General features: G+C 30.4%; 2 pseudogenes across 2 annotated transcripts; both read right to left on the bottom strand.

The window, feature by feature from the left end:
- Positions 1 to 3,160: 3,160 nt before the first annotated feature.
- Positions 3,161 to 4,766, bottom strand: LOC149201294 (putative serine/threonine-protein kinase WNK11 pseudogene; annotated as a pseudogene). The gene is made up of 2 exons (XR_016253410.1): positions 4,655 to 4,766; positions 3,161 to 4,379 (listed from the first exon to the last, which is right to left on the bottom strand). The product of XR_016253410.1 is annotated as a putative serine/threonine-protein kinase WNK11 pseudogene (transcript).
- Positions 4,767 to 20,214: 15,448 nt separating this feature from the next.
- LOC149201293 (putative serine/threonine-protein kinase WNK11 pseudogene) lies at positions 20,215 to 21,803 on the bottom strand (annotated as a pseudogene). Its single transcript, XR_016253409.1, has 2 exons — positions 21,707 to 21,803; positions 20,215 to 21,431 (listed from the first exon to the last, which is right to left on the bottom strand). The product of XR_016253409.1 is annotated as a putative serine/threonine-protein kinase WNK11 pseudogene (transcript).
- Positions 21,804 to 23,018: the final 1,215 nt, after the last annotated feature.

Below are 23,018 nucleotides of genomic sequence, written 5' to 3'. Positions count from 1 at the left end.
CAAGATTCTCTTCTCCCCATTATCATCAAGGCACTCAATAGTCTTGTCATATAAATCTACTTTGGTCCAATGAAGATACAACCAATCCATACCCAAAAGCATACTATATGATTCCAATGGTAATACATTCAAATGTGTTGTTGTGGGCATACCATTCAACTCAAATGCACAAACTCTTACACAATGATCAACTCTCTTATTAGTACTTGTAGCGAATTGCACCAACCAAGACTCTGCATGCACTTATTTTCTCAAGCCACACGTATCCACCAGGTCAGGATTAACATAAGTATAATTAGATCCAAGATCAATCAAAATAGAAATAACTTGTCCAAAACGCTTACTGTCCATCTCAATAATAGATGTCTGGTGATCTATCTGCCTGTTGTCCACAACTACATAAATCTTAGGAATACTATAACCAACATCCCCAACTCTCTGTACCTCCTAAGCACTATAGATCTTAGGCCTACCTCCTTGGTACAATGGAAAATGCTTCTTACAATGATCTTTGCCACATATCCAACACTGCAACGATGCTCTACCATCACCTCTAGTCTACTTCTCTCCAGGTTGTGACCCATGTCCCTTCTCAACTATATTGAACTCTTTGTAAGGAACCACAGTTTCTTTCTCACCTGCATCTTGAGGTCTTCCCCACTTTGGTGGTCATTTCCCTTTTACTTGCTCATTCCCCTTCAAGTCACGTTTAGGCTCAACTTTGTGCTTTGACTACTCATAACAATGCTTCAATTTACGGATGGCTTCCCCTAGTGATCTAGGCTCATCAAAATCAATTCTATCTCTACATGTTTCCAACAATCCACTAATGAATCTCCGAATCTTATCCTTCTCATCCTTGAGATATGGCACATACCTCAACACCTCCAAGAATATGCTAGTATATTACTCATCATTTGTCAGAGAATCTATCTGTAGATCATAAAACTTCTTAGCTTTTTCATCATAGTACCTCTCTAATAGGTACTTCTTCTTGAAGATCCTCTCAAAATCATCCCAAATCAAGTCTTCCTCTCGAATGTCCTCGACATTCTTCACATCTTCCCACTAGATATCTACTTTCCCTTTAAGATTAAAGGTGGTTATATTGGCTTTCATGTTCTCTGAGTAGTTGTGCAATTTAAAGAATTTCTTCATCCCAAGCAACCATGCATGTGCATCTTCTGACTTCATCATCTCTCCATTGAATGTAGGATGCTTCACTTTCTTGAACTTCTAGGGCAATTGATTGTATAATATTTCTTCTATAAATATGCTTGAAAAGTAGGTATCATTGTCATGTTATTATGAAAAGGGAAATATTATATCAACATAAACTTGTAATAAAAATCTAATCAATTATCAGTAACTTATTTTGTATATGTATTACACAACTGTGATCTAATTAAAAATAACTTACAATTTTGTAATGTATTACACAACAAGAATCTCATTAAAAAGAGCACTTGGAAATTCCACTGAAATTCTAATAATTGTGGATACAAAATGGGCACACAGTAAGTCTAGTCATGTCCCAAAACGTATTACTTTAAAGTGTAAAGATTGTTTTAATATAAATTGGTGGTTGTAAGTGAAGGTAAAATAATAATGAAACATGTGCTAAGTTGCAATACTGCAATACTCAATTTAAGTGGGTAGTTGGAACCATTGACTCCTTTTTCACTTCTCAAAATTTGCTTTGTAGGCTAACTCTTGCTCTAAGATGACATTCTAATACTTTACACCACCTGAAATCTCTAAGAGTCTTACCCTACCTACGAACGACATAGCCATAGTTTAGAGTTTCTACTAAATGTTTCATATTAGGAAGTTGAAGTAGCTTAGCCTCTCCTACATGTCTAATTTTAGGATTGGATTAAGCCTTGATTCTAAACAATAGATTCACTTTTCAAATGCATAATTATAATGCCCAATTAAATTGTATTATATAAGAATCTGACCTTATAATCTACAAGAATTTTTAAAAATTCTAAATTTTATATAAAATCAATATTTTAAAAATTTATATTCTAAACAAATCATACAATATTTTAATTGATAAAATTTTCATTTTAGAATAAATTATTTTACCAACAAATCAAATTTAAAATAAGTAAATGGCAATAAATATAATACCCAAATTATTGTATCTAAAATACTTTTTCAAATTGCAAAAAGTAAGAAAGATCCAAATAATTTTATACTTTTCCATATTACAAAAATTCTCTATAACATAAAAGCTAAAAAATAGCCAAATAATTTTATTTACCACCCACTATTTAAACACCCACTAAATATAATACCTTTCCATAATTTTTCAAATTGCAAAATCTAAACTAATAAGCCACTGGCAAATTGCAAAATCTATAAACTAATAAACCAACCGGCAATATAGCTCACTATAAGTCTATACACATCTAATATATTCATCCTTCCCAAATTACAAGATCTAAGAGATATCAAAATAACCAAATAATTTTATTTACCACCCACTATTTAAATACCCACTAAATATAATACCTTCCCATAATTTTTCAAATTGCAAAATCTAAACTAATAAACCAACTAGCAAATTGCAAAATCAAAACTAATAAACCAACTGGTAATATAGCTCATATAAGTCTATACACATCTAATATATTTATCCTTTCCAAATTACAAGATCTAAGAGATATCAAAATAACATAATCTAAGAGATATCAAAATAACATAGCTAAATGACCAATTATAAATCCATACACATCTATTTACAACCCACTATTTAAACAAATCCACTAAATATAATACCTTTCCTTAATTTTCCAAATTGCAAAATCTAAACTATATATAAAACAACTAGCAAAATCTAACTATATAGCTCACTATAAATCGATACACATGTCTAATATAATTTAAACACCGTTCCAAATTACAAAAAAATTTATCCAATATAATTTAATTTAAACACCGTTCCAAATTACAAAAAAAATTATCCACCGTTCCAAATTGCAAAATCAAAATCCAAGAGATATCAAAATAATATAGGTAAATGAACAATTATAAATCTATACACTATCTATTATCTTTACATTGTGTTATAATTAACTATAACAACATTCTCTTCACATTAACTATTAAAAAAAATTGGGCAGATCTCAAACATAAATTGGCAAAATAAATAGGCAGGAATCCATCTATTCCGTTATAGTTAACTATAACAACATTTTCTTCACATTAACTATTAAAAAATTGGGCTGATCTCAGAAATAAATTGGCAAAATAAATAGGCAGGAATCCATCTATCCTGCTCAGTCAAACAAGCTGGCAACCTAATAGGTGCTCGCTTCTACTCCTTTAAAAAATGGGTCCATCAGAAGTTCTGCAGCAGAAGGCCTGACTGGTGCTGCTGCCAGGCATTTTTCAATAAACTGTCTCATTTCTTGATTGGTAACCTTTTCCAATGCTGCAGGCCTTATATCAGAACTCACCTTCTTATAAATTTGGCCAACGCTACGGCACTCACTGTAAGGAATTTCCAAAGTAACCATCTCCAGCAAGCACATGCCAAAGGAATAAATATCTACAAGCTCATTATAATCCTCTTCATATAATTCTGGGGCCATGAATTCCGGAGTACCGAGGACAGTGTGTGCACAACGATCATTCCCCAGTGTAGTGGCAAGACCCAGATCCCCAATCTTCAGAACGCCACTATTGCCATTCACAAAAATATTGCTGCAATTCAAATCTCTATGAATTACACAAGGCTCATGATTATGAAGATAATGCAATCCTCGCAGTATCTGAAGTGCCCAATTCTTCAAAGCCTTCACGGAGACATGACGGTGCTTCTGGCGGTACTCTCTCAGAGTCCCCGATGTACAGACCTCAGTAATGAAATTCACATGACTTGTCTTTTTATCGAGCCAAGCATTGTAGAGCATAATCATGTTTTTGTTCCTGAAAGATTTCAACAGGCGGACTTCTGCATAGATCCTCTGTATGGAAGCATCATCTAGGTTTTGCAGAGGCACCTTGTTCCAAGCAACTTCAATACCCTGTTCTTGATCAAAAGCTCGGTATACCTTTTTCATAGCACCACGGCCCAGCAAATCTTCATAGCGACCATACCTACCAGTGGGATCCAGTTCCACAAAGGGCTCCCTGTCCTTATCACAGGTGTCATATTCTAGACTAGGCATTTCTCCACCTCCTGTAAAGGAAAGGAAACCCTAACCCCAGAATTTGAATTTAATAAACAGAAACCCTTGCAGGGCTATAGGAAGACACAGAAATGGAGATTTTCCCTAAATTCAGAAGACGAACATAGAGCAAAGACAGAAGACTTTGCTTCCTGTGGGAATAATGAAGAAACTAACAGCATTTTCGCTCCAGAGATACTGAAAAAACAGAGCGGCCGGATTCAGAAAGTCACCCAATAAATTGAAGTGTAAAACTTAAAATTCCCAGGCAATCTTAAATCAAATCAGGAAATCCAAAACCCTAACTCTACACACAAACAAATTCTGTCGGCAGAAAAGAAATCTCATAAAACTATTTCGATAAACAGAATCCTCAAAAAATAAAACTGTGAACAGAACCATTGCAGTGCACAGAGTTCCAAACGCAGTGATATAGGAAAGCAACGTTATAAAGGAGGATGCAGAAAACATACCTGTCTCTGTGACCACAGAAATCGCTCGAAGTCCAATCTCGGAGAAAAAATATTTAGGCCGAGAACAGGCAGAGCAACCTGAGGATGTGAATAACGGATGTGTATATATATATACTAGAGGTTGGGTTTGACAGACAAATACTTGCTACGCATAAATATATTTCGGATAAATTATGGGGACTGAATATTCCAAAACTGAAAAGCAATGACACGTTGAGTGATTCGTTAGTTATGAGCTTTCCCAACTTGAATTGTTTTGTTTTTTAATGATGGGTGACCATGCGTTTAAAGTGGTCTTTTGCTAGGGCAGTGATAAGTTTTGATTGAGTTTTTTTCGGGTTAGTTTAACTTAACGGTACTTATTCATCTACTAGTTTAATTAATAGATGTAAGTAATTTTATAATTAGTAACAGATGCAAGTAATTTTATAATTAGTTTAATTAATAGATGTAAGTAATTTTAATTATAGGATTTTATAAAATCAGTTTAAGTTGTTTAATTTATAAGTTGTTTTTGTTTTTCTATTATGAGTGACCATGCAGTTAAAGTGGTATTTTGCTAGGGTAGTGATACGTCTTGATATTGATTGTGATTTTTTGGGTTAGATTAACTAAATGGTATTTATTCATCTAGTAGTTTAACTAATGGATAGATGTAAGTAATTTTAATTATAGGATTTTATAAAACTAGTTGAAGTTGATTAATTTATAAAATATAAAATTTTTTAAAATATTGATTTATGTTTTAAAAGATTTTCACAGTGTTAATATATTTTTACATTCAAAAACTTATTTTAAATAATACGTAAATCAATGTGAAATAAGTGTTTATATCAAGATTGTGTCTTTATTTAGGGAAAAATGTGTAATTATTTTCAATTATATAATTTTTTTTTTAATTGAAAATAGTTATTTACACTTTTATAGATTTTAGTAGTGAAATTGTTGCGTGGAAGGAGTCTTTTATCTCATAATTAAAAGAGTTTCATATATCAATTTGGTGTCTAACTTAACTATGATTTAAATTTTTTTTTTATTATTATTATAAGTTATTAGAATTTTCTACATGATATATGAATACAATTCATTGGAAAAGCACAAGTTTAAAGTGGAAGAAAAAAAGAAAAATTGGAAGAAGAGATCATTAATGTTGATGTGAAACAACTTTATTTATTCTTTATAGGTTGGTCAAAATGTTAGTTGTCATGCTTTTTCTATGGTTAATTTGTATTTTACCCTTATGTAGGTGTACATTCAGCCATATAATGTTTGTTAAGATAAAGTATGGTATAACTTCTATGTATTGATGGGTATGAATAACTCATTGAATCTTGTAACATTTATTTTTTATTTTTTATTTTTAATTATTGAAATATATCGGTGACAGTTTCCATCCATTTAAGACTTTGATCAACTTTTTCATGATCTAGGTCAATTGGAATTGGAGGAAATCCTTAAGGACATTTCTCCACCTTTCACAAACCTTAGATCATGATCAAACTCCACCCATCCATGAAATATTTGTGATATTCTTATTTGTTTCGTAGTTGGATCTTGGATGGAGTGGATGTATTGCCCTCTCAAAGTCTAAATTTGAGCACTTAATCAAATCAAATACAAACACGTAACCAATTTTGCATCCAATCGGAATTGTCTGACATAGATTAACGTTATGAGATTGTTGAAGCAAGCATGGGGATAATGAGTGTAGAGGGATTGTTCAAGGACCTCAAGGAAATTAGAAAATTAAATTCACTTAGGGATTAGGCCATACAACTAATAACGAGGTTGAAGCACTAGCAATGTATCCAGGGATCACTTTATTAAAGGATATAGAGCAGTGTGTTGTAGTTATTGTTCGAGACTCTCATTATCGTAAGACCATTGAGCCAAGGAAGTGCTCCTTTCTTCCCCAACTTCACTTGCATCTTTCAAAGATAATCTCACTCCTTCAAGCCTTTGATCAAGTTGATTTCTTTTAGATTAAGCAAAAATACAACTCTCACATTGATAAAATAACCTACACAAAGGGTATTAATTTTATTTCATTGACACAGGTTCTCTTGATTAAATTTTTTTAGTAGATTTCTTTCTTGATACCTAAGGATTTATCATCTCATTGGAGCTTTCATAGCCTACGCACATCATTTTTTGGACTAACAATTCATTCCTTAACATCACAACCACTCAACACATAGATAGTTTCCTCATACATTGCAACTTTCATCCTCTTTTCCTAACACTATTTCAAAACCAAGAGGAAAGTGAGGATGGTTTCCACTTAAGCTAAGAGGAATTATGAACAACAAAGACATCCCCCACTAGCACAGTGCCCAAGGAGGGCTTAGTCAACACATCCAACCCAGAAAGTTAGTAAACCTGCCAACAAGCCTAGATAATGATCTGAAAATGAAAATTGAAGGTTTCAATAAACAATTTGTAAGCTAGTTTATGTATTTTATGCAATGGCTCATGGTTGCAAAAGTACAAAAATTAAATTAATTTTCATAATTTTTAATGGTTAAAAGAGGAAAAAATTGTAACATCAAAAACAAGCAAATTGATAATGGAGTTCACCCATCTTGGGCTACGTCTCCAGGTGCAACTTCCAGTGGTGACCACTTTATTATATGCTCAAATTCTCAATACATCAACATGCAAGATTTAATATTCAAATATAACACTGCCATTATGTCCGGAATGCTCAAAAACCCCCAATCTAGGCTATTCTTGAGCTCAAAAGGGCTTAAAATTGAGAAAAATATGCCCTCTTCTCTAAACTATTCTACAACTACAACCTATTAGCTCTCAGCTCTGCAAATTTAGCGACAAATTTGCCTCTACTCCACTTTTCGAGCACTTTGATTATCCTCCTGCAGGTCATGGGTTCGAGCAGTCAGAGGAACGTTTAGTTGCAAAATTTTTGGTGTGATTGTTTTGTATTAAACAAAAATATTAATGGGGCATTAGCCCTTTGGTTAATCTGCTAAGCTAGTCGTATGGCCACATAGGACCATATTTTAGAAGCCATAGGCCATGCACCCAGTCCTTAGCCTCCGCTCTCGTTGCCTCTGATCGCATGTCATCACATAAATGCTGGTCAAGGCCTTTGCCAACACCCCACCTTCATTATCTTCGCCTTCGGTCACATGCTAACTGATATAGCTGTGGGTTGGGCCAGTCGGGCTAGCTCGCCGACCCACCCACTATCCCCAACCTCTTGGTTGTGGTAAATAAATATAAACCGCCGACAATGGTTTAACAAGTGGCATGTTTGGTGTAACGGTTGGACATTGGTTTGTTGGTTGAAAGGTTGCATGCTAGATTTTTGCGGAGGCTTATCAGTCGGTCAAACAAATTTTGGCACCATCCAAAGTGTCATGTGGCGCCCTAGGATTGGGCCATGAGTCACTCTGTGATCGACCCATCTCACGAACCAACAACCAAATGAAAATGCACCACATGTCCTCGTACGCTTGGCCCACATATCAGCTCTTAATTGGCCCCCTTTTGACATTCATGCTGCCCATTCAGATGATGATGTTAGCACCATGTCATCATACAAACTGCCACATGGCATCTGTACCTTCATAATCAACCACTTTGACTTTTTTTATTTGTTTGGCCAAAACTTCATAATGTGATAACTTGCTTGAATACGATGTTGGTTTGAGGTGATTCAACCATTGGTGGAATCAACATGACGAGCACTATATCTTGGTGCTAGTTTTGGAAGATTTAGAGCAACTTGATTTTTGAGCATATTTTCTATCCCCTGGATCATATATTAAGGGGCATGGTTCCCTTCAAGATGAAGCCAAATAACAAACTCAACTAGGAAACACAACATTTAAGGGATGCCAACCCCTTAGGGGACCAACCTTCAACCAACCAACTTAGCTAGGCAACCCAATGTTTGAGGCATGCTACCCCCTTAGGGGGCCAACTCTCTAGGAGCACCTAATTTATTTTATTATTTAATTATGTGAGTTACACAGCAAGGCATCTCTTTCTATCCAGGAGTATGAGCATATCCATTTTATATTATTTTATAACTTTGAGTGACATACATACCTAGATTAGGGTTTTTGAATTGGAGACTTTGTAAGCCTATAAGGCCTCTTGGATTCCCTAATAAAATGAGGAAATTGTTTTTATCTTCTCCATGTCTTATCTGCTTTTTTGGATCAACTTCAGCTTCATCTTATGATTTCTTTATCTCTTGGATCAAATATAGTCCTGTCTTATGGACTATTTATCTAGCTCTTCTTTGAAGGTGTCTATTTTTAATCAATTAGAGCCATTGATTATGGCACATATGAAGGTTTCTTCCATTTTAATGACCTAGCGACATTAATCTATCCATTATTTTATATTTTCCACATGATATCTTTAAGGAATTCACATAAAGTATTGAAGGTTGCTCAATGGCCTTTAACGAAATGCAATTTAAACTTACCATTGAAAATTAGTAGAAAAAGGAATGGAGGGAGCAAGCTAACTCTAAACTTGATGGTGTTGTCAAGCAAGAAGACCTTTACCTAAACATTGTTAAACATACTTTTGCTCCCAAAATATTAGGAAAAATACACTAAGAACACACTTCTTGAGATTTTTGATACATAAGACCACCTTGTTTATCTAGTTGAATTTGTAGATCTCTCTCCTAAAGTGCTTGCTAGAAGTGCTCTATCATCAATATATGGAAGGCTCTTAAAGAAAACCAATCATGACCAATGTTGAAGATGTGAAATATAAGTTAATTTAATCTACTATTTGATTAATAAACTATTTAATTTTACAACTTTTTATTTGATCAATTGTAGAACTATATCTCTACAAATTTGTGAGAAAGATAATTCAATCTATTTTGAAAATAGAGAATCACCTGTTAGTCAAATTAAACCTTCTATTTTTAGTATATTTAAGAAATGTATTTTGATTTGATAAATAAAGTCATAGTTCAATTTGAAAAAAAATAATTTACTACACATGAATGAAATATTTATTTATGTAAATGATGCCTGAGGTATAAACAATAGAAGTGAGATACATCAAAAGCTTCTCAAAGATTAATGATAAATCACAAGGAAGAAATCATTGTAAAAGAATACATATCATAAACCAATATAAATGGAAATCAGTGGTAAGAGTGTTTATTGACTTTCATGGAGTTTTATATTTCATTTACATAATCATATTATTTTACTTTCGACTCTATATATTATTTCCAAATCTCATAAAAAATACACCAACAACAAATAAGAAGTATGAGATTGAAAAGCACAAGAGCAAATACGGATATGACCCAACTTTTTGTTCCATTTTTTTTCTTTTCTCTTTTTTTTTTTTAATTAATTTTATTTTATTTTAAAATTTATGTTGCTTCAATTCCCTAATTGTTTCCATATTCATATTTTTTTAGATATTCATTCATTGGTATTAAAAGTTTATGGTTTGGAGAAGAAAATGATACTCTCAACTAAAATGATTTTTTTAAATAATATATATTAAAATTTAAAATTTTTTTATATAAATTTTGAAATAAAAAATATAAATGTAATTTTTTATATTACTTATAGAAAAAACTTTATAACAATACATTGGTGGAAAATCTTTAAATCCCATATACATATACACAAAATAAAGTGTTTTGATAATTACAATAAAAGTAAATATTTTTATAATATAATTTAAAATTTTATAAAATAATAATAATAATAATAATTAGAAATTATGAATAGTTAATTTCTAAGCCCTATGTACATGCACAAATTAAAATGCATAACATATATTAAAAACATTAAATTTAATAATACCTTAAATTTAATAATACGCTAATATTATGAAATGAAAAATTTAATTGAAAATCATTGTAAAAAAACTAGCAGTTATTAAATAAACCAAGAAAATCAACTGAGCATCGTATGAATGTATATTGTAAATAAATAATATATATCCACTTCATATCTAAACACAAAATATAATATATTGCATATATATTCCAGAACAAACGTAATATTTTAATAAATTATATATTTAAATCTATAACATAAAAATATTGGAAAATATGCATATTTATATTATATTTGTTTGGATATTCCATAACAGAAAAAGCAATCATACATTCAAAGTGATTCTTTTGTTCCAACTTATTGTATTGTTATGCTCTATTGTGTTAATTTTTGTAAAATTATTTAAATATTTATAATGATTTTTTTTTAATATTTTTATAAATTTCAGTAATAAATGAGTATATATAGATAATTATTTATTTTTTAAGTAAGTATATGTTTAATTTAATCATGATGTTAATTTAGTTTAATTAATAGATGCAAGTAATTTTATAATTAGTAATAGATGCAAGTAATTTTATAATTAGTTTAAGTAATAGATGGAAGTAATTTTAATTATAGGATTTTATAAAATCAGTTTAAGTTGTTTAATTTATAAGTTGCTTTTGTTTTTCTATTATGGGTGACCATGCAGTTAAAGTGGTATTTTGCTAGGGTAGTGATAAGTCTTGATATTGATTGTGATTTTTTGGGTTAGATTAACTAAATGGTATTTATTCATCTAGTAGTTTAACTAATGGATAGATGTAAGTAATTTTAATTATAGGATTTTATAAAACTAGTTGAAGTTGTTTAATTTATAAAATATAAAATCTTTTAGAACATTGATTTATGTTTTAAAAGATTTTCACAGTGTTAATATATTGTTACATTCAAAAACTTATTTTAAATAATACATAAATCAATGTGAAATAAGTGTTTTCATCAAGATTGTGTCTTTATTTAAGGAAAAATGTGTAATTATTTTCAATTATATAATTTTTTTTTAATTGAAAATAGTTATTTACACTTTTATAGATTTTAGTAGTGAAATTGTTGCGTGGAAGGAGTCTTTTATCTCATAATTAAAAGAGTTTCATATATCAATTTGGTGTCTAACTTAACTATGATTTAAAAAAAATAATTATTATTATTATAAGTTATTAGAATTTTCTACATGATATATGAATACAATTCATTGGAAAAGCACAAGTTTAAAGTGGAAGAAAAAAAGAAAAATTGGAAGAAGAGATCATTAATGTTGATGTGAAACAACTTTATTTATTCTTTATAGGTTGGTCAAAATGTTAGTTGTCATGCTTTTTCTATGGTTAATTTGTATTTTACCCTTATGTAGGTGTACATTCAGCCATATAATGTTTGTTAAGATAAAGTATGGTATAACTTCTATGTATTGATGGGTATGAATAACTCATTGAATCTTGTAACATTTATTTGTATTTTTTATTTTTAATTATTGAAATATATCGGTGACAGTTTCCATCCATTTAAGACTTTGATCAACTTTTTCATGATCCAGGTCAATTGGAATTGGAGGAAATCCTTAAGGAAATTTCTCCACCTTTCACAAAATATTTGTGATATTCTTATTTGTTTCGTAGGTTGATCTTGGATGGAGTGGATGTATTACCCTCTCAAAGTCTAAATTTGAGCACTTAATCAAATCAAATACAAACACGTAACCAATTTTGCATCCAATCGGAATATCTGACATAGATTAACGTTATGAGATTGTTGAAGCAAGCATGGGGATAATGAGTGTAGAGGGATTGTTCAAGGACCTCAAGGAAATTAGAAAATTAAATTCACTTAGGGATTAGGCCATACAACTAATAACGAGGTTGAAGCACTAGCAATGTATCAAGGGATCACTTTCTTAAAGGATATAGAGCAGTGTGTTGTGGTTATTGTTCGAGACTCTCATTATTGTAAGACCATTGAGCCAAGGAAGTGCTCCTTTCTTCCCAAACTTCACTTGCATCTTTCAAAGATAATCTTACTCCTTCAAGCCTTTGATCAAGTTGATTTCTTTTAGATTAAGCAAAAATACAACTCTCACATTGATAAAATAACCTACACAGAGGGTATTAATTTTATTTAATTGACACAGGTTCTCTTGATTACATTTTTTTAGTAGATTTCTTTCTTGATACCTAAGGATTTATCATCTCATTGGAGCTTTCATAGCCTATGCACATCATTTTTTGGACTAACAATTCATTCCTTAACATCACAACCACTCAACACAGAGATAGTTTCCTCATACATTGCAACTTTCATCCTCTTTTCCTAACACTATTTCAAAACCAAGAGGAAAGTGAGGATGGTTTTCACTTAAGCTAAGAGGAATTATGAACAACAAAGACATCCCCCACTAGCACAGTGCCCAAGGAGGGCTTAGTCAACACATCCAACCCAGAAAGTTATTAAACCTGCCAACAAGCCTAGATATTGATCTGAAAATGAAAATTGAAGGTTTCAATAAACAATTTGCAAGCTAGTTTATGTATTTTATGCAATGGATCATGGTTGCAAAAGTACAAAAATTAAATTAATTTTCATAATTTTTAATGGTTAAAAGAGGAAAAAATTGTAACATCAAACACAAGCAAATTGATAATGGAGTTCACCCATCTTGGGCTACGTCTCCAGGTGCAACTTCCAGTGGTGACCACTTTATTATATGCTCAAATTCTCAATACATCAACATGCAAGATTTAATATGCAAATATAACACTGCCATTATGTCCGGAATGCTCAAAAACCCCCAATCTAGGCTATTATTGAGCTCAAAAGGGCTTAAAATTGAGAAAAATGTGCCCTCTTCTCTAAACTATTCTACAACTACAACCTATTAGCTCTCAGCTCTGCAAATTTGGCAACAAATTTGCCTCTACTCCACTTTTCGAGTACTTTGATTATCCTCCTATAGGTCATGGGTTCGAGCAGTCAGAGGAACGTTTAGTTGCAAAATTTTTGGTGTGATTGTTTTGTATTAAACAAAAATTTAATGGGGCATTAGCCCTTTGGTTAATCTACTAAGCTAGTCGTATGGCCACATAGGACCATATTTTAGAAGCCATAGGCCATGCACCCAGTCCTTAGCCTCCGCTCCCGTTGCCTCTGATCGCATGTCATCACATAAATGCTGGTCAAGGCCTTTGCCAACACCCCACCTTCGTTATCTTCGCCTTCGGTCACATGCTAACTGATATAGCTGTGGGTTGGGCCAGTCGGGCTAGCTCGCCGACCCACCCACTATCCCCAACCTCTTGGTTGTGGTAAATAAATATAAACCGCCGACAATGGTTTAACAAGTGGCATGTTTGGTGTAACGGTTGGACATTGGTTTGTTGGTTGAAAGGTTGCATGCTAGATTTTTGCGGAGGCTTATCAGTCGGTCAAACAAATTTTGGCACCATCCAAAGTGTCATGTGGCGCCCTAGGATTGGGCCATGAGTCACTCTGTGATCGACCCATCTCACGAACCAACAACCAAATGAAAATGCGTCACATGTCCTCGTACGATTGGCCCACATATAAGCTCTTAATTGGCCCCCTTTTGACATTCATGCTGCCCATTCAGATGATGATGTTAGCACCATGTCATCATACAAACTGCCACATGGCATCTGTACCTTCATAATCAACCACTTTGACTTTTTTTTTTTTGTTTGGCCAAAACTTCATAATGTGATAACTTGCTTGAATACGATGTTGGTTTGAGGTGATTCAACCATTGGTGGAATCAACATGACGAGCACTATATCTTGGTGCTAGTTTTGGAAGATTTAGAGCAGCTTGATTTTTGAGCATATTTTTTATCCCCTGGATCATATATTAAGGGGCATGGTTCCCTTCAAGATGAAGCCAAATAACAAACTCAACTAGGAAACACAACATTTAAGGGATGCCAACTCCTTAGGGGCCCAACCTTCAACTAACCAACTTAGCTAGGCAACCCAATGTTTGAGGCATGCTACCCCCTTAGGGGGCCAACTTTCTAGGAGCACCTAATTTATTTTATTATTTAATTATGTGAGTTACACAGCAAGGCATCTCTTTCTATCCAGGAGTTTGAGCATATCCATTTTATATTATTTTATAACTTTGAGTGACATACATACCTAGATTAGGGTTTTTGAATTGGAGACTTTGTAAGCCTATAAGGCCTCTTGGATTCCCTAATAAAATGAGGAAATTGTTTTTATCTTCTCCATGTCTTATCTGCTTTTTTGGATCAACTTCAGCTTCATCTTATGATTTCTTTATCTCTTGGATCAAATATAGTCCTGTCTTATGGACTATTTATCTAGCTCTTCTTTGAATGTGTCTATTTTTAATCAATTGGAGCCATTGATTATGGCACATATGAAGGTTTATTCCATTTTAATGACCTAGAGACATTAATCTATCCATTATTTTATATTTTCCACATGATATCTTTAAGGAATTCACATAAAGTATTGAAGGTTGCTCAATGGCCTTTAACGAAATGCAATTTAAACTTACCATTGAAAATTAGTAGAAAAAGGAATGGAGGGAGCAAACTAACTCTAAACTTGATGGTGTTGTCAAGAAGCAAGTAGACCTTTACCTGAACATTGTTAAACATACTTTGGCTCCCAAAATATTAGGAAAAATACACTAAGAACACACTTCTTGAGATTTTTGATACATAAGACCACCTTGTTTATCTAGTTGAATTTGTAGATCTCTCTCCTAAAGTGCTTGCTAGAAGTGCTCTACCATCAATATATGGAAGGCTCTTAAAGAAAACCAATCATGACCAACGTTGAAGATGTGAAATATAAGTTAATTTAATCTACTATTTGATTAATAAACTATTTAATTTTACAACTTTTTATTTGATCAATTGTAGAACTATATCTCTACAAATTTGTGAGAAAGATAATTCAATCTATTTTGATAATAGAGAATCACATGTTAGTCAAATTAAACCTTCTATTTTTAGTATATTTAAGAAATGTATTTTGATTTGATAAATAAAGTCATAGTTCAATTTGAAAAAAAATAATTTACTACACATGAATGAAATATCTATTTATGTAAATGATGCGTGAGGTATAAACAATAGAAGTGAGATACATCAAAAGCTTCTCAAAGACTAATGATAAATCACAAGGAAGAAATCATTGTAAAAGAATACATATCATAAACCAATATAAATGGAAATCAGTGGTAAGAGTGTTTATTGACTTTCATGGAGTTTTATATTTCATTTACATAATCATATTATTTTACTTTCGACTCTATATATTATTTCCAAATCTCATAAAAAATACACCAACAACAAATAAGAAGTATGAGATTGAAAAGCACAAGAGCAAATAGGGATATGACCCAACTTTTTGTTCCATTTTTTTTTTTTTTTTTAATTAATTTTATTTTATTTTAAAATTTATGTTGCTTCAATTCCCTAATTGTTTCCATATTCATATTTGTTTAGATATTCATTCATTGTTATTAAAAGTTTATGGTTTGGAGAAGAAAATGATACTCTCAACTAAAATGATTTTTTAAAATAATATATATTAAAATTAAAAATTTATTTATATAAATTTTGAAATAAAAAATATAAATGTAATTTTTTATATTACTTATAGAAAAAACTTTATAACAATATACTGGGTGGAAAATCTTTAAATCCCATATATATACACAAAATAAAGTGTTTTGATAATTACAATAAAAGTAAATATTTTTATAATATAATTTAAAATTTTATAAAAAAATAATAATAATAATTAGAAATTATGAATAGTTAATTTCTAAGCCCTATTTACATGCACAAATTAAAATACAGAACAAACATTAAAAACATTAAATTTAATAATACCTTAAATTTAATAAAATAATACGTTAATATTATGAAATGAAAAATTTAATTGAAAATCATTGTAAAAAAACTAGTAGTTATTAAATAAACCAAGAAAATCAACTGAGCATCGTATGAATGTATATTGTAAATAAATAATATATATCCACTTCATATCTAAACACAAAATATAATATATTGCATATATATTCCAGGACAAATGTAATATTTTAATAAATTATATATTTAAATCTATAACATAAAAATATTGGAAAATATGCATATTTATATTATATTTGTTTGGATATTCCATAACAGAAAAAGCAATCATACATTCAAAGTGATTCTTTTGTTCCAACTTATTGTATTGTTATGGTTTGATAATGGGTGACAATGCGTTGAAAGTGGTTTATTGGCCAGGTTGGTAATAATTTTTGATGAGTTATTGTGTTAATTAGTATTTATTTAGAGTAAAAGTACATTATTGTAAAATTATTTAAATATTTATAATAATTTTTTTTTTATATTTTTATAAATTTCAGTAATAAATGAATATATATAGATAATTATTTATTTTTAAGTATATGTTTAATTTAATTATGATGTTAATATTAATATTATTATTATTATTATTATAATTAATAGTGGTGATGATATGTTCCTATTATAATATTATTATAGAAAAAGAAAGATTATATTAAGATGATTTTGTAATAGAAATAGCATTAGAATCACTTGTAACTTTGTAAATATACTACACAACAAAAATGTAATTAAAAAGAATGTATATAAAAAAATATGGGAAAGAATGCATATTCATATATATATATATGTTTGGATAATTTTCGGTACTGGGTACTCAATAATGGAAAAAACAAAAACACATTCAAAGTGATTCGTTCATCATGAGCTTTCCCAACATATTGTATTGTCTTGGTTTGATAATTGGTGATAATGCCTTGAAAGCGGTTTGTTGGCAGGGTTGGTAATAAGTTTTGATGAGTTATGGTATGGAATGGTTAAAATTGGTATTTATCGTATATTTTATAAAATTATTTAAATATTTTAAAACCAAAATATTTATTTATAATTTTATAATTTATAATTATATTTTATTAATTTTAATAATAAATTATTATATATAAGTGATTTTTTGTTTTTAAAAAAATAAGAGTATGTTTAATTTAGTGGGCATTTTGAAATTATATTATTATTATTATTATTAGTGATTATAAATTTGTTTATGTTATATGAATACAATTTGTTTGATGAGTATAACTTTAAATTAGAAAAACTAAATAGTATTAAAAGAAAAGATGATTAATGTTGATGTGAAACTGTGTTTATTCTTTATCCATTGAATAAAATGTTTGTTATCAAATAGTTATTATATATTTTTTAATAGTTATTTTATATTTTAGTATTATGTTAGTGTACATTATGATATACAATGTTTGTTAAAATAAGTATGATATAAGTTGGATGTATTGTTGGGTATGGATAAGTTATTTAATCTTGTAATAATATTTTTATTTATTATTGAAATACTATTATAATTATATAAGTCTTTATATGATCTAGGTTAATTTGGAATTGGATGAAACCCTTAAGGACATTTTTCCACAATTCATGAATCTTAGATCATGATAGAACTCATGCATGATTTTTGTTTTTTTATCAGTATAATATTTGTAGTTGTAAAGAAGGTTTACCTACAACAATATTAGTTTAATGGAGCATGGATGGAGTGGAATATCGAAATTTTATAATATGAATTTGAGCATACTAAACTATGTTTCCATCTTTTAAAAGTGAGACTAGGTATATGGTTTTGATATATGGGCATATGCCAATTAATTAAGGGAAAGATAATAAAGTATATATAGTTATATGAGTGTGATATGTATAGGAGCATATGACAATTAATTAAGGGAAAGATGATTTAAAAGTCGGGTTAGGTATATGGTTGTGATATGTACGAGGCATATAACAATTAATCAAAGAAAGGCAATTGATTGTATAATATTTCTTTTATTAATATGCTTGAAAAGCAGGGATCATTGTCATGTTATTACCAAAAGGGAAATATTATATCAACATAAAGTTGTAATAAAAATCTAATCAATTATCAGTAACTTATTTTGTATATGTGTTACACAACTAGAATCTAATTAAAAATAAATTACAATTTTGTAATGTATTACACACAAGAATCTCATTAAAAAGAGCACTTGGAAATTCAACAGAAATTCTAATGACTGTGGATACAAAATGGGCACACAGTAAGTCTAACCATGTCCAAAAACAAAGATTGTTTTGTATATGTATTACACAACTAGAATCTAATTAAAAATAACTTACAATTTTGTAATGTATTACACAACAAGAATCTCATTAAAAAGAGTACTTGGAAGTTCAACTGAAATTCTAATAATTGTGGATACAAAATGGGCACACAGTAAGTCTAACCATGTCCAAAAACGTATTACTTTAAAGGGTAAAGATTGTTTTAATATAAACTGGTGGGTGTAAGTGAAGGTAAAACAACCATGAAACATGTGCTAAGTTGCAATACTACAATACTCAATTTAAGTGGGTAGTTGGAACCATTGAGTTCTTTTTCACTTTCCAAAATTTGCTTTGCAAGCTAACTCTTGCTCTAAGATGACATTCTAATACTTTACACCGTGTGAAATCTCTAACAATCTTACCCTACCTACAAATGACATAGCCATAGTTTAGAGTTTCTACTAAATGTTTCATATTAGGAAGTTGAAGTTTAGAATTTTTTTTTTTTTTTTTTTAATTTATGTAATATCAATATTTAAAAAATTTATATTCTAAACAAAACATACAATATTTTAATTGATGAAATTTCCATTTTACAATAAATTATTTTACCAACAAATCAAATTTAAAATAATTAAATGGCAATAAATTTAATACCCAAATTATTGTATCTAAAATACTTTTTCATATTACAAAAAGTAAGAAAGATCCAAATAATTTTATCCCAGATACTTTTCCATATTATAAAAATTATCTATAATTTAAAAGCTAAAAAAATAACCAAATAATTTTATTTAACACCCACTATTTAAATTTCTATATTACAAAAATTATCTATAATATAAGAGCTAAAAAATAACCAAATAATTTTATTTACCACCCACTATTTAAATGCCCACTAAATATAATACCTTTCCTGAACTTTCTAAATTGCAAAATGCAAAATCTAAACTAGATAAAACAACCGGGAATATAGCTCACTATAACTTTATACACAAATAATATAATTATCCTTTCCAAATTGCAAGATCTAAGAGATATCAAAATAATATGACTAAATAACCAATTATAAATCCATACATATCTATTTACCACCCACTATTTAAACAAACCCACTAAATATAATACATTTCCTTAACTTTCCAAATTGCAAAATTTAAACTATATAAAACAAACAAATCGAAACAAACCCAAACAAACCCAGTAAATATAATACATTTCCTTAACTTTCCAAATTATAAAATTTAAACTATATAAAACATCTAGCAATATAGCTCACTATATATCTATACGGATCTAATATAATTTATCCCCCATTCCAAATTACAAAATGTAAGAGATATCACAATAATATAGCTAAATAAAGAATTATAAATCTATACACATCTATTATCATTATCTTTAAATCTATACACATCTATTATCATTATCTTTATCTTTATCTTTAGATTGTGTTATAGTTATCTATAACAACATTCTCTTCACATTAACTATTAAAAAAATTATCATTATCTTTAGATTGTGTTATAGTTAACTATAACATTCTCTTCACATTTAATATTAAAAAAAATTGGGCAGATTTCAAAAATAAATTGGCAAAATAAATAGGCAGGAATCCATCTATCCTGTTATAGTTAACTATAACACCATTTTCTTCACATTAACTATTAAAAAAATTGGGCTGATCTCAAAAATAAATTGGCAGGAATCCATCTCTCCTGTTCAGTCAAACAAGCTGTTCAGTCAAACAAGCTGGCACCTAATAGGTGCTCGCTTGTACTCCTTTAAAAAATGGGTCCATCAGAAGTTCTGCAGCAGAAGGCCTGACTGGTGCTGCTGCCAGGCATTTTTCAATAAACTGTCTCATTTCTTGATTGGTAACCTTTTCCAATGCTGCAGGCCTTATATCACAACTCACCTTCTTATAAATTTGAGCAACGCTACGGCACTCACTGTAAGGAATTTCCAAAGTAACCATCTCCAGCAAGCACATGCCGAAGGAATAAATATCTACAAGCTCATTATAATCCTCCTCATATAATTCTGGGGCCATGAATTCCGGAGTACCGAGGACAGTGTGTGCACAACGATCATTTCCCAGTGTAGTGGCAAGACCCAGATCCCCAATCTTCAGAACACCACTATTGCCATTCACAAAAATATTGCTGCAATTCAAATCTCGATGAATTACGCAAGGCTCATGATTATGAAGATAATGCAATCCTCCTAGTATCTGAAGTGCCCAATTCTTCAAAGCCTTCACGGAGACATGACGGTGCTTCTGGCGGTACTCTCTCAGAGTCCCCGATGTACAGACCTCAGTAATGAAATTCACGTGACTTGTCTTTTTATCCAGCCAAGCATTGTAGAGCATAATCATGTTTTTGTTCCTGAGAGATTTCAACAGACGGACTTCTGCATAGATCCTCTGTATGGAAGCATCATCTAGGTTTTGCAGAGGCACCTTGTTCCAAGCAACCTCAATACCCTGTTCTTGATCAAAAGCTCGGTATACCTTCTTCATAGCACCAGTGGGATCCAGTTCCACAAAGGGCTCCCTGTCCTTATCACAGGTGTCATATTCTAGACTAGGCATTTCTCCACCTCCTGAAAAGGAAAGGAAACCCTAACCCCAGAATTTGAATTTAATAAACAGAAGCCCTTGCAGGGCTATAGGAAGACACAGAAATGGAGATTTTCCCTAAATTCAGAAGATGAACATACAGCAAAGACAGAAGACTTTGCTTCCTGTGGGAATAATGAAGAAACTAACAGCATTTTCGCTCCAGAGATACTGAAAAAACAGAGCGGTCGGATTCAGAAAGTCACCCAATAAATTGAAGTGTAAAACTTAAAATTCCCAGGCAATCTTAAATCAAACCAGGAAATCCAAAACCCTAACTCTACACACAAACAAATTCTGTCGGCAGAAAAGAAATCTCATAAAACTATTTCGATAAACAGAATCCTCAAAAAATAAAACTGTGAACAGAACCATTGCAGTGCACAGAGTTCCAAACGCAGTGCTATAGCAAAACAACGTTATAAAGGAGGATGCAGAAAACATACCTGTCTCTGTGACCACAGAAATCGCTCGAAGTCCAATCTCGGAGAAAAAATATTTAGGTCGAGAACAGGCAGAGCAACCTGAGGATGTGAATAACGGATGTTGGGTTTGACAGACAAATACTTGCTACGCATAAATATATTTCGGATAAATTATGGGGACTGAATATTCCAAAACGGAAAAGCAATGACACGTGGAGTGATTCGCTAGTTATGAGCTTTCCCAACTTGAATTGTTTTGTTTTTTTATGATGGGTGACCATGCGTTTAAAGTGGTCTTTTGCTAGGGCAGTGATAAGTTTTGATTGAGTTTTTTTCGGGTTAGTTTAACTTAACGGTACTTATTCATCTACTAGTTTAATTAATAGATGCAAGTAATTTTATAATTGATAAGTTTTGATTGAGTTTTTTTGGGTTAGCTTAACTTAACAGAAAATTCTGATTGAGTTTTTTTGGGTTAGCTTAACCTAACAGTACTTATTCATCTCCTAGTTTAATTAATAGATGCAAGTAATTTTATAATTAGTTTAATTAATAGATGTAAATAATTTTAATTATAGGATTTTATAAAATCAGTTTAAGTGGTTTAATTTATAAGTTGTTTTTGTTTTTCTATGATGGGTGACCATGTGGTTAAAGTGGTATTTTTCTATGGTAGTGATAAGTTTTGATATTGATTGTGGTTTTTTGGGTTAGATTAACTAAATGGTATTCATTTATTTAGTAGTTTAACTAATGGATAGATGTAAGTAATTTTAATTATAGGATTTTATAAAACTAGTTGAAGTTGTTTAATTTATAAAATATAAAAATAGTTTAAGTTGTTTAATTTATAGAATTTGATGTTTTAAAAGATTTTCACTGTGTTGAATTTATTTTTACATTCAAAAACTTATTTTAAATAATACACCAATCAATTTGAAATAAGTGATTTCATCAAGATTGTCTTTATTTAGAGAAAAATGTGTAATTATTTTCAATTATATAAATTTATATAAAATTGAAAATATTTGTTTACAATTTTATAGAATTGAGTGGTGAACATGTTGTGTGGAAGCGGTCTCTTACCTCACAATTAAAAGAGTTTCATATATCAATTTGGTGTCTAACTTAGCTGTGATTTAAAAAAAAAAAAAAAAAAAAAAATGTATTATTATATAAGTTATTGAATTTTCTAGATGATATATGAATACAATTCATTGGAAAAGCACAAGTTTAAAGTGGAAAAAAAAAAGAAAAATTGGAAGAAGAGATCATTAATGTTGATGTGAAACAACTTTATTTATTCTTTATAGGTTGGTCAAAATGTTAGTTG

Source organism: Pinus tabuliformis, chromosome 2_1, assembly GCF_031772625.1.
Source record: "Pinus tabuliformis cultivar Carrire ecotype Pingquan chromosome 2_1, CPIR1, whole genome shotgun sequence".
In the NCBI taxonomy this organism is placed as follows: Eukaryota; Viridiplantae; Streptophyta; class Pinopsida; order Pinales; family Pinaceae; genus Pinus; species Pinus tabuliformis.
Note: the sequence above shows the minus strand (reverse complement) of the source record. Positions and strands in the feature narration are given on the sequence as shown.